Genomic DNA, 13,353 nt, shown 5'->3' with positions numbered 1-13,353 from the left:
GATCCATGGCCAGCTAAGGTAAACATGCCTGACGAATGGCTACAGGTGGTCCTATGTCACACCTCAGATACAATTTCAGGTCAGGATTAGAATTGGGTGAACAAAAGCTCAACATTCGCTGAGACCTCTTGAAAGGTGATCTAGTGAGGATGTACTTTCCAAGAGCATCCTTGGCTATGTCTCTCCAGAAACAACTTCCGTAAATCTGCCAGGTAAGGATTTATGGTTTTGAATCAGGAGGTAAACAATGCTGGACTGTTTATGGAAACATTTCTAAATCAATTTGAACTTTAAGACTTCTGGCTGAGATATGGGTTGCATGACAGCCTCAACATAACAAAACACAAAGGCTCCTTCAAATCCATTGCTTTTCAGGCTACAAAATTAGGGGTAGGCTCAGTAGCACTGCAGAGGGGAAATAAAATAAATAAGGTTGAATTTGCCAGTGTTAACCTCATGCTGACATCTCCCGGAAACAAACATTGGAGGGTGAAAATTCTGCTACCACCAAGTTCCCTGTTTCAGAGCTTGGGGGGGGGATCTCAGAATAACTTCTGAATTGGGAGTATGTACTGAAACACAGTAATCTGGTGATTGCCAAGAGCACTCTGCTTCCCCTAGCCTAAGGGTAGCCAGTGCTATATCATCAGACTACAATTCCCATCATCCCTGACCATTGGCCATGCTAGATGGGGCTAATAGAATTTGATGTCCAACAAAATCTGGAGTGCACCGTGTTTGTTACCCCTGCCCTAGTTCACAACAGCATGTTCCTGATATGTTGCTTCCTGTTGTGTCTTGGTAATAATATATAATAAAATTTATACTATTTATACCCTGCCGATCTGGCCACTCTGGCCACTCTGGGCGGCTTCCAACAGAATATGAAAATGCAATAATCTATTAAACATTAAAAGCTTCCCTAAACAGGGTTGCCTTCAGATGTCTTCTAAAAGTCTGGTAGTTGTTTTTCTCTTTGACATCTGGTGAGAGGGCATTCCACAGGGCGGGTGCCACTACCAAGAAGGCCCTCTGCCTGGTTCCCTGTAACTTGGCTTCTCGCAGCGAGGGAACTGCCAGAAGGCCCTTGGCACTGGACCTCAGTGTCCAGGCAGAACAATGGGGGTGGAGACGCTCCTTCAGGTATACTGGACCGAGGTCATTTAGGGCTTTAAAGGTCAGCAGCACTAACACTTTGAATTCTGCCCGGAAACGTACTGGGAGCCAATGTAGGTCTTTCAAGACCGGTGTTATGTGGTCTCGGCAGCCGCTCCCAGTCACGAGTCTAGCTGCCACATTCTGGATTAGTTGTAGTTTCTGGGTCACCTTCAAAGGTAGCCCCACGTAGAGCGCATTGCAGTAGTCCAAGTGAGAGATAACTAGAGCATGCACCACTCTGGCAAGACAGTCTGCGGGCAAGTAGGGTCTCAGCCTGCGTACCAGATGGAGCTGATAAACAGCTGCCCTGGACACAGAATTAACCTGTGCCTCCATGGACAGCTGTGAGTCCAAAATGACTCCCAGGCTGCACACCTGGTCCTTCAGGGGCAGGACCAGGAAGTCCTCCACACCTGCCTGGCTCCTGTCCCCCCAAAACAGTACTTCTGTCTTGTCAGGATTCAACTTCAATCCATTCGCCGCCACCCATCCTCCAACCGCCTCCAGGCACTCACACAGGACCTTCACCGCCTTCACTGGTTCTGATTTGAAAGAGAGGTAGAGCTGGGTATCATCCGCATACTGATGAACACCCAGCCCAAACCCCCTGATGATCTCTCCCAGTGGCTGCATGTAGATGTTGAAAAGCATGGGGACCTATTGACCTCTGTTCTAATGATGAATGGTCTGCATCTAGCCCAGGCATCCCCAAACTGCGGCCCTCCAGATATTTTGGCCCTACAACTCCCATGGTCCCTAGCTAACAGGACCAGTGGTCGGGGAAGATGGGAATTGTACTCCAAAACATCTGGAGGGCCAAAGTTTGGGGGTGCCTGATCTCGCCCATTTGAGGGAGTCCTTCTCCTTATGGGAGATCACTCATTGATCCTTTTTTAACGGAACCACAGGGGAAGCTTGCTCTATGACCCTGCGCCACAAGAGGTGCCATCTGGGGTGGGGAAGGAGAAACAAAGAGAAGGACTTTGGATCCCCAATTTTATGGGATACTTTCTTGACGAATCCTCAGACCTGAACTTTAGAAGCCTTTTTTCCTTATATGACTTCTGCTGTTGACTAATTTATAGACTTCTATTTTTATACAGTTATTAATAGTGAATGTGAACCCAAAAAAAAAAAGCCTCAAGAAAGCCAGGATATAAATATACTGATGGCTGCTCTGGAGGTCAAATGTGGTCCCTGAGGACCTCAGCACATGAAACAGTTGAACCTGAGGAAGGAGAGAGGACAACATGGTGAATACCAGTTTGGTTTCTATCTGGATCAAGAAACAATGGTTTAAGCTCTACTTACAACCCATGATCAAACCATGGTTTGCAGTCCTAGCTTGCACTCTCCTTACATTTGAACCCACTACATCTTTCTGGTCCACCTGCAATGTGGTTTTAGAAACCCCAGAAGCAGTGAATTAAGGTGCATGAGAAGAGAAAAAGAAAAGACAGCACGTAGACACTACTCGTTTTTAGTTGGGAGTGGGGGAACGTGATCTGTCGTACGAAGATAATTTCATCTGAACTGGGCCAATATCACCTCCATGATGGATGAGTTATTGCTGTGGAACAGGCATAGGCAACCTTTGGCTCCCAGATGTTTTGGAACTACGACTCCCATGATCCCTAGCTAACAGGGCCAGTGGTCAGGGATCATGGGAGTTGTAGTTCCAAAACATCTGGGAGCCAAAGGTTGCCTATGCCTGCTGTGGAAGAAGGATGGGGAATCTGCAGCCCTGAAGATGTTGCTGGACTAAAACGACCATCATCCGTATTCTACAGAAGAGCCCCTCAATGGGAAAACATGCCGTATTTCCACCACCTCTGCAAAAAGTGTTGATCCCCATCTGTCTCCAACATTATTAACTGCCAGGAAGAAATTGAAAACACTCGTGTTCACCCAGGTATTTGATGACTGAAGAATACTGCTCTTGGCAACCTGGAGATCACTGGAAAAAGTAATGTTTTAACTGTGTTTAGAATATTTTAACTGCTTTAGAATACATCTATCTGTGGATATGGGGACCCAGGTGGCGCTGTGGGTTAAACCACCATGCCTAGGGCTTGCTGATCAGAAGGTCGGCGGTTCGAATCCCTGTAACGGGGTGAGCTCCCGTTGCTCGGTCCCAGCTCCTGCCAACCTAGCAGTTCGAAAGCACGTCAAAATGCAAGTAGATAAATAGGAACCGCTACAGCAGGAAGGTAAACGGTGTTTCCGTGTGCTGCTCTGGTTCGCCAGAAGTGGCTTTGTCATGCTGGCCACATGACCTGGAAGCTATATGCCGGCTCCCTCGGACTATAATGCGAGATGAGCGCGCAACCCCAGAGTCGGTCACGACTGGACCTAATGGTAAGTGGTCCCTTTACCTTTACCTATCTGTGGATATGTCTGCTGCCCTGACCTCCTTCAGGAGGAAGGGTGAGATATAAATTAAAATACATACATACATACATACATACATACATACATACATACATACATGCATACATACATGGAATATGACAGAAGGCAAAAGCAGAGCCTGAAGTGGGAGGGAGGGAGGTAGTTATTATATTTGTATCCAGCCTTTCTGACAAGTTGGAATTCATGGCGGCCTACCACATTTAAAAAGATCAATTATAAAATACAGAATAAAAGCAAACTAATTAAAAACAATAATTAAAATACAACATATCTGAAACCAGCAATTAAAATATAATTTGCATTGACAGCAGCCTAGGGATCAGCATTAGTTTCCAAAGGCCTGTCTGGACAGGAAGGTCTTAGCCTGTCGATGGAAAGACAACAAGGAAGGAGCCAATGTAATTTCTCTTGGGGGAGAATTTCACAATACGGGAGCAGACACAGAAATGAGACTCTCTCCTTTCACTACCAGCAGTGCTTCTGTTGCTGATGGGACCAAAAAAGAAGGGGCTCACTGGAGGATCTTAGCAGGTTCATATGGGTCTAAATGAGAGGTGGAGTGGAGTGTGAATTTGGTTCAATTTGGATTTTAATGTGAACCTACCTGATCTGCATTTCTAGTAACAATATGTGAACTGAAACAAAAGTAACCCTTGAAATTTGCACTTCTCTGAATTTTGCAACACAGTTTTCCAAACCAAAAAAAAATGTACAGTGGTGCCTTGACTTATGAATTTAATCTGTTCCGAAGGCACCTTCATAGGTCGAAAAAAACCTAGCTAAAACCACCACAGTTTCCGTTTGGATGTTGAGAAATTCATAAACTTGCAGCCATTTGCCCCACTCATAAGTCGAAAAATTCAGTTTTTGAGTCGTTCATAAGTCGAGGTACCACTGTATACAAAAATGCATGTATTGGGGGCATATATGAGTGAAACTAATGAGACATTATATTAGGGGAAATTCTTTTCAAAAGAATGTTTATATTGGGGAAAATTCCATACGTTTTGAGGAATTTGCACTAAAATGCTGTCAATGTTTCCCTATCTTTAAAAAATAATTGCAAACCAATGAAGAAATGTGGAGAACTGAACTTAGGAATGGAGAAATGAGAAACGGAGAGAAACTTAAACTGGCAGAATCACCCATCACTAGCCCGAGTATGAACGGCACAAGGTCACCTGACAAGCTTCATGGCTGAGTAGCGGGTCAGTCATCCAGTCAGCATTATGCCTGTGCAGAAATCTGAATTTTGACCTTCCCAGTCTGACACTACTCACTGCCTAACCTAAATGCCTATTACATTTGTATTTTCTGTCCATAAACCAGTATTTTCCCATCATGCAACCAAGTGTCCTACCATTTATGTAGGAAATGCTGTTTGAAAGCCAGAAGCTCCCCAATCTAATACCACCATAAGACCTATCCATATTTGAGAGATCCCCGTCACGGCTGGTTGCCATGACAACCGTAGCCATTTTCACAGCAAGATAGCATCATTAGACCTAAAGAGACTACAAGCATTAGAGATATCTATCTATACACACAGAGAGAGGGGCGAGGAGGATTGCGGACCCTCCAGGGAAGTCCCGGATTTAGAGAAGCCATCCCGGTTCCTGATTTGATCCCAGAATGTCCCTATTTCCATTGGAGAAATGTTGGAGGGTATGGAGTTATTCCGACCCCTGAGCCATCTAAGGCAATCCTGTGTAGGGAAGTTTTTTTTAATTGTTTAAGGTTTTATTATGTTTTTATATATGTTGGAAGCTGCCCAGAGTGGCTGGGGTAACCCAATAAGACGTGTGGGGTATAAATAGTAAAAAATATCCTTATGGAATGGGATGTCCCTATTTTCATCAGAGAACTGTTGGCAGGTATGACATTGTTAAGGCCATCTTACGTGGCCTAGTAGTGGTACCCTCCATCTCAATGTTTTCCAGCCTGATGCTCTTCAGCAGCTTTAGACACCACCTCACGCCAGGCTTCAGCCAACACAGCAGAATACTGGCTGGAGTGGATAGGAATTGTGATCCAAAAGGGAGACTGTGCACTAGATTGGAGCCACCAGGTCTAGTCTGGCCAGTGGTGCTCTCCAAGGTACCTCGCAGCACTGTGATATCAGAGCCGCTTAATTGAGTGGTAAGGCTTTTCAATCACCTCACATTGCATTTCGGGAACATAGGAAACTGCCTTATACCAAGTCAGACCACATTGTTCCATCTAATTCAGTATCCCATTGCCCTGGACAAACAGAAAAGCCTTGTGCTGTATGGGGAAAGGGCTTCAGAGGGTAGGGAAGTGAGAAGGAAGGAAGGGTATATTGAAAATACCAGCAGGTAACATCCTCAGATGCTGCATTTAAACCCCAGAAATCACCACCAAAAAGGCATTTTCCATGCCAAAAATGTGATTAGATAATATAAATAACAGAGAGGCAGAGTGCAACGTCCAGAGTACAGCCCTGACTTGGGCACCTGGAGCTGCTACCAAGATTTAATAGAATCAGGAGATGCTCTACTCATTGTATGCACACATAAACTCCAATAATTCCATCCAGGGAAGCTTGAGATACAGGCGTCATTCTGCGTATCAAAGACACCAGACAGAACTGCAAAATGTACTTGATAGATAATAATACCTTTCCTTTACACTAGGAAAACATTAACTTATTGCCCATAGCGGAAAAACAAACAGCTGGTTGTCATGAGGCTTATTTTGATTAATTGGTGTGTGTGTGTGTGTGTGTGTGTGTGTGTGTGTGTGTGTGTAATGAAGATTTCAATATACCGTGTAAGACGACCCCCAATTTTTCCAGTTAAAATATCGAGTTTGGGATATACTCGCCATATAAGAAATACGACCCAGCGTATAAGATGACCCCCGACTTTTGAGAAGATTTTCCTGGGTTAAAAAGTAGTCTTATACGCAGGAATATACAGTATGTACATTCATTCATTTGAACAAAATTGTCTTGTTTAAATTCATCTTGAGCTAACAAGGAACGAACCTGCTTTATTCCAAGTATGGACATCCTGGGGTCATTATGGGGGGGGTATTATTTCAATTTGGATAAGAATTCACCTCCTACAGCACCTTCCTCATATTTTTAAAGGGGGGCAATTAAGCAGTGAGTCAAATTCTGGCACGAAATTCCATGTGTAGGCAAAATGGCACTGACATAATGTGCTCAGTTACAGCGCTTTCCAACACAGGCTAGGATATTAGCATCTGCTTCCTGAGTCTGGCTTTTGATCAGGCCAACATATTGTTTTCTATCTATAAAGCTCAAAGCAGAAGTATTTATCCTCACTTTCAGAGTGAGTCATTGGCAGAATCAGCATCAAATCCAGAGGCTTTGCAGCTCCCTCATAACTGCATTCTGTGTAGCTTAGGCTACAAATCTTAGGCACACTTAACCTGGCAGTAAGTATTACTGAACACGGGAGGACTTAGTTCTGAGCAAACACACATAGGGCTGCACTGTTGCTATCGGGAAATGGGAAAGATCCTTTACCTGAGATCCTAGACAGCTGCTGCTGTTGCTCAGAGAAGGCAATACTGGATTAGGTGGGCCAAAGGTATAACTCAGGTTTTTATGCTAGATATCAAGACTGAGGAACCTCAGGTCCGGGGGGGGGGTGCATGTGGCCCTCAAGGCCTCACTACTTGGCCCTCAGAAGTCTTCCCAGGCCTCATCCTTTCTGGCCCTGTTTGCACTCTCCTTGGGTGCTTCTGCCTGGCTGGAATGTGGGATAGGAACCAGATGCTTTAGGGCAGTGATGGGCAACCTTTTGAGCTTGGTGTGTCAAAATTCGCCAAAAAACCGAGCATAACTCGGGTGGTGTGTCACTTCGAGGGGAAAAAAAACATAATTTCACGATATTTATAGTTTAAACAACAAAAATGTATAATTGTAATATATAACTGTATTTAATAAACCAAAAACTAATTATTTAACCTAACCTAACCAAAAACCCCTTATTTATCACAAAGTGCCCAGAGTTGAGCTTTTTGGGGGGAGCTGCTGACCAAAGTTTTGGAGTTTTTTTTGGGGGGTGCAAACACTGTTACACCCAACGTCAGCCAAAGCGCCAGAAAAAAAGCACAGAAAGGGTTAACTCTGGCTACCGGCAACAACAACAAAAAAAGGACCCGGGTTTTAACAGTGGAGACAAGCTCTAGTGGAGACAAGCTGTAGGAGGAGTGGGAGAACAAATGGGGGGGCAACAACAGTGCAAATGGGCCGATGGGGCGCGTGTCAGCAGTGAGGGCTCTGCGTGTCACGTCTGACCCGCGTGTCATAGGTTCACCATCACTGCTTTAGGGTGAAAAATCTGGATCAAACTACCCTTCCTAGCCTTATGGTTTCTTTTTTAAATAATTTTTATTAGTTTTCAAAAAATAATAATTAAATCCAGTATATGCCACATTGCATCAATACCAGATTACCGCACACATTTCTCATTAACATTAAAAAATAATGATAAAAGAACAGATTTTTACCCTCCCCCCATATCCCCAGACTTCCCTCCACCTCCTCTTCTGGTTCTTTAAATAAACCAAATTATTTTACATTCCAGATCCCTTAACCCAATTTTCCAACTACTAAACAATTAAACTTGTGGTATAAAAGGTAAAGGGACCCCTGAGCATTAGGTCCAGTCGTGAACACCTCTGGGGTTGCGGCGCTCATCTTGCATTATTCGCCGAGGGAGCCAGTGTGCGGCTTCCAGATCATGTGGCCAGCATGACAAAGCTGCTTCTGGCAAACCAGAGCAGCACACGGAAATGCCGTTTACCTTCCCACTGTAGCGGTACCTATTTATCTACTTGCACAGTTGGTCTCTAAGGTGCTACTGGAAGTATTTGTTTGTTTGTTTGTTTGTTTGTTTCAACAGATTGCTTGGCATTATGTAGACCAGGAATGAGGAACCTGTAGTGCTTTTTGAATTGATGCTTTTGAATTATGGTGCTGGAGGAGACTCTTGAGAGTCCCATGGACTGCTAGAAGATCAAACCTATCCATTCTTAAGGATATCAGCCCTGAGTGCTCACTGGAAGGACAGATCCTGAAGCTGAGGCTCCAATACTCTGGCCACTTCATGAGAAGAGAAGACTCCCTGGAAAAGACCCTGATGTTGGGAAAGATGGAGGGCACTAGGAGAAGGGGACGGCAGAGGATGAGATGGTTGGACAGTGTTCTCAAAGCCACCAACATGAGTTTGACCAAACTGCGGGAGGCAGTGCAAGACAGGAGTGCCTGGCGTGCTCTGGTCCATGGGGTCACGAAGAGTCAGACACGACTAAACAACAAGTGCTTTTGGTGCTGGCTGACCTACAACTACCATCAGCCCTAGCCAGAACAGCCAATGATCAGGAATGATAGGAGTTGTAGTCCAACAATGGTTATTCATCCACCTTGCATGTAGAAGGTCCCAAATTCAATCCCCAGCATCTTCAGCTAGGGATAGAAGAGACTCCCTGTCAGAAACCCAGATAGCTTTGGCCTGACTCAGTACAGTATAAGACAGCTTCTTATGTAATTAGAAGAGGAAAATCCTTGCTGATTTACTGCAAATCATTCAGAGATGTACAACTACACCTGGACTAGGCAACTGGCCCATAAATTTTCAGTCTGCAGAGGGGAGGGGGTTTCATGCTGGTTTAAAGCTTTCAGCTTCCTTCTCTACCCCGCAGCAAAAAAACATCATGACCAACTTCAACATCCCAGCAGTTTCTCTTACATTCTGACTACCAGGAAGAGATTGTTTCCAAACAGTCCTCAGCAGGGAATACGTAATGTTGTTAAGAAATATGCTTCTGAGGATGTCAGCCAGTACTCTGCAATCAGTTGCCGTATTTGCTTACAAATTCCTGACAAGTCCTGTCCCCCCCAATTGTAAGAGGAATAGCTTCTGATTCCTGATTGTGTGGGAAATGATCCAAAGGGCTCTTTTACATGCATGAAGAAGTACCATGCCTTGCAGGCCTTCCCCTCCAAGAGGTTTTTACTGCTGAGATTTCATCCAATGTTAAGGAAGCAACACTCTCTTAAACACTCACCTTAACAGATCAGTGTGGCAAGATCGGCAGAAAAAGGCTCTGAATGCAAATGCTGTCCCCTGTCCACCCAAGTGACAAGGTCATGTTTTGGGGGAAAGAGTTGGCTAGGTGTCTAGGGAGCCTGTCGGTAAGTAATCACAGAGTTCAAAGTTAGAGTCAATTCTTTATTGGCAGAAACATGATCTCCGCAGATTTGGCTGAATGTCAGGCCTAATGAACACAGCAGCTCATTCCCAGCAGTTTTACTTCATGAAGAACAGTTGCCAAGACTGAAAGTCCCCGTGTCCTCAAAGCCATCTCCAGGGCTTTCCCCAAGCAATCAGAGACCGCGTGCAGCCAACCTCTCCTCTGCCCCTTTCATGCCTCTTCTGGTTCTGCAGAGACAAGGAGGGAGGGGAGCTTGTTGCAGCAGGAGGGGGTGCCCACTAATTCTAGTTTTTCCCATCTTCTTCCCTGTTGAATTCTGTAAATGCAACACTGAGTCTGAGGAAGATGACAGCAAGTGCCATCTACCCAACCACCTGTAAGAATTGCAGGCAGATGGGGGCTGGCTGAGGGCAGGCTGAAGTTGCTGGGGCAGGATCTTATTTTCCTTACTGGACCAGACTCCATTGCTGTGTGTCCTTACACCAGTTACTATTGCTCAGCTCAACCTACCTCACAGGGTTGTTCTGAAGGTAAATTGCACAGAGAGAGAGAGAGACTTATGCAAGCCGCTTGGGGGAAGGGTGTGATAAAAATATAACAACTCATTTATACAGTGTAACCAATTCAAGCCTTCCCACATTCATGTTTCGTAGCTAAATCATTTTGCAGTTGGCATGTTGCTATATATGAGGACCATATTAAGGTCTTGCCTGTGTTTAAATGAGCCTTAGCTCTCGCTCTGTCTCCTGCAGGCTTCGAACCAGAAATCTGAAGGATTGATGGCACTGCAGTGCCTGGCAATGCAATTCTATCACAAATATGCTCGAAAAACTCAGTTTCTAAATGCAACCAACACTTGTAAGCCAGCCCCAGCGTAGGAAGGGCTGACAGCCATTGTGCTTCTATTGCTTTGTATACTCCAAAGCACATTGTTAAGAGATAAAATAAGGGTGGTTATTAGCCGATTTATCATTTTTACTCAGCACGAGCAAAGTTATTGTTTCTAAAGAAAGTGCCTTCGTGTAAGAATAGGGGGAAGATAAGAACCGCACTGAACTGGGCTATCGCTGTGTAGGGAAGCCTGTCAATATAATGGTCCTCTGCTCAAGCTCTCTGCACAAAAGGGTTATCGGGGCACTCCAAGGATTATTATCTTGATTTACTAACATCTCCATCCCCGAGAGAGCACATGTTCCATTCCTTCTCCCTGATCAAGCCCAGAGCTCAGCTCCGGCACCTCTCAGGTGGTGCCATTGCCATTCTAAGAGAACAAGGGAGAAGTTTGTGGTTAGTTCTGGCACTTCTTTTTCTAGGAAAACAGCACTGATCAAGCCCTTTTCACGAGTTGCAACAACTGTCAGTCGGAACAACTGTGGGGAAGGGCCATGGTTCAGTAGCTTTGCCTGCAGGAAGTCCCAGCAAAGGTTCAATTCCTAGAATCTCCACGGAACACTGGAAAAGACTCCTTGTCTGGAATCCTGGATTATAGCTCAGTAGACAAGACTGAACTACTGGTACCAGTAGAAGGACCAACAGCCTCCTACATCAGCTTCCTACATCACTATGTTCCCATTTAACCTCAAAATAATAATAAAAATTTTAAAATCTGCTAACAGATTACTGGAGGAACAACACCTTTTTTTAACTGACCAAGAGGATTCTGAAATAGATAATAAATTAACAGTGCCATCCAAGAATGCCTGCTCATACATGCTGAGTTTGCTGGTAGGATTGTAAACTAATCAGCTAAACATCAAAACCCTAATCATCATCATTTTACCACATTAAAAGAAAAACTTTAAAATACCTATCTCCCCATGTTGTTTGTTTGCTCTTGTAAAGAGAAGTTCAACAAGGTACCAAATGCTACCAGATAAACAAAGGACATCTAAACTTCAAAAGCTGTTTTAATGGAGTTTCCATGGCAATAAGGGCTTAGCTCCTTAACATAAATGACTTTAATGATTAGGTGCTGGAAGTTGCACAAAAAGGAGAGAGGAAAGGGCATAAATTACAAGCTGTTTGGTGGTGTATCATTTAGGACATGCCCTCTTAGAGATGGGCTAAAATACACACACAGCTTTGAACTTCAGCAGAGAGATCCTGCTGTGTCAAAACAGAGGAGAACTGCAGATGTATTTTTATCCGGAGCAAAACGAAGTTTGCTAACTCTGGGGATGTTCTCTGCCCCCACCCCCCACCCCAGAAGCATGTTGTCATTTCCATAGGAAGGAAAAGAGGAAGAGAATAAAAATGGTACAGTATAAGGCCGTAGCACAGTGAGAGCATTTGCTTTGTATGCAGAAGGGCCCAGGTTCAATTTTGGGTATCTCTGGGTAGGGCTGAGAGAGACACTTCCGCTTGAAACCTTAGAGAGAGGCTGCCAGTTAGTGTAGACAATACAGAGCTAGATGGACCAATGGTTTGCCTCAGTATCATGTGGCTTCCTGTGCTCTCATGTGTACTTAATTAAAAAAGCTGCCTAATCTTCTCTAAGTAGTTCTAGGGGCAATGCTACAGAGTTAAGTTTGCTTTTGTATTAAAGAATAAGGGTGGATCTACACACAGAGGGGAAAACCCTATAAATAAGTCAGAAATTAAATTGTTATAACAAAAGAAAAAAAACGCTATGTAAAATCAAAGAGAAATTTTCTTTGCTCTCCAGCACCATCTGGTGTTGCATGTTTATAATGCATTCAAAACACTGGGTTTTTTGTTGTTGTTTTTACTAATGTAGCCGAGTCCTAAGCGAGCACTAGAGATCTACAGTGTTCTTGTAATATTTATGCCTGAGCAGAGTATAGTGGAGCTGTGACCCTTTCCGCAAGCAGCACAGCCAATATCCTCCATCAGATTTCCAGGCAGCACCTGCTTAAGTCTCCACCCCCCAGTTTTTGCTGCCACTTCTCTCTCTCTCTCTCTCTCTCTCTCTCTCTCTCTCTCTCTCTCTCTCTCTCTCTCTAACCTGGCTCCAAACTGTTCCTCTGCCCCATACCAGTACCTGGTGGGCTTTGTTCAGGGCTCATACGCTTTTAATAGCGCACAGAAGATGCAATTTCACCAGGTGTGGCTGCACAGCTCGCAGTGTGCAGACATGATGAATCAAATCTGGGGACGATGTTGCTCCGCTCCCCCCCCCCACCTCACTTCCTTGTGGAACAGAAACTCCTGAGTTCTAAATAAGCTTCTGTTAACAGCTGAGAACAATGGCTGCCTGCCAGACCACGAATGTAATGTACCTGGTGAGGCACTGTTAAAGGAAATGGAAGTTCAAAGACTCTTGGCATGTAGCTTTCCGAGGGAGAAATCAGCATTGAGTGAGCACACATCTCTGCCAGAGGTGGGTGCACCTGCTTCAGAAGTATGGAACCTGTTTGCTCACAACGAGAGCAAGCTGCAGGTTTACCTGCCAAAAGTACCATGTTTGGTGGGCCAGAGAAATGAACACACTTTGCAGGTGTATTAGAAAAGGACTGGGGACTCTTACAGCCCTGTGATTGCAAGAGGGGAGATGGAAAGGAGGGAGTTATTGGAACCAGGAGGACTGTGGGATATCTCCTGTTGTTGGTAAGG

The sequence above is a fragment of the Zootoca vivipara genome, chromosome 9 (genome assembly GCF_965207765.1).
Source record: "Zootoca vivipara chromosome 9, rZooViv2.hap1.1, whole genome shotgun sequence".
NCBI classification, from domain to species: Eukaryota; Metazoa; Chordata; class Lepidosauria; order Squamata; family Lacertidae; genus Zootoca; species Zootoca vivipara.
The sequence above is the reverse complement of the archived record's forward strand: the minus strand, read 5'-3'. Positions refer to the sequence as shown.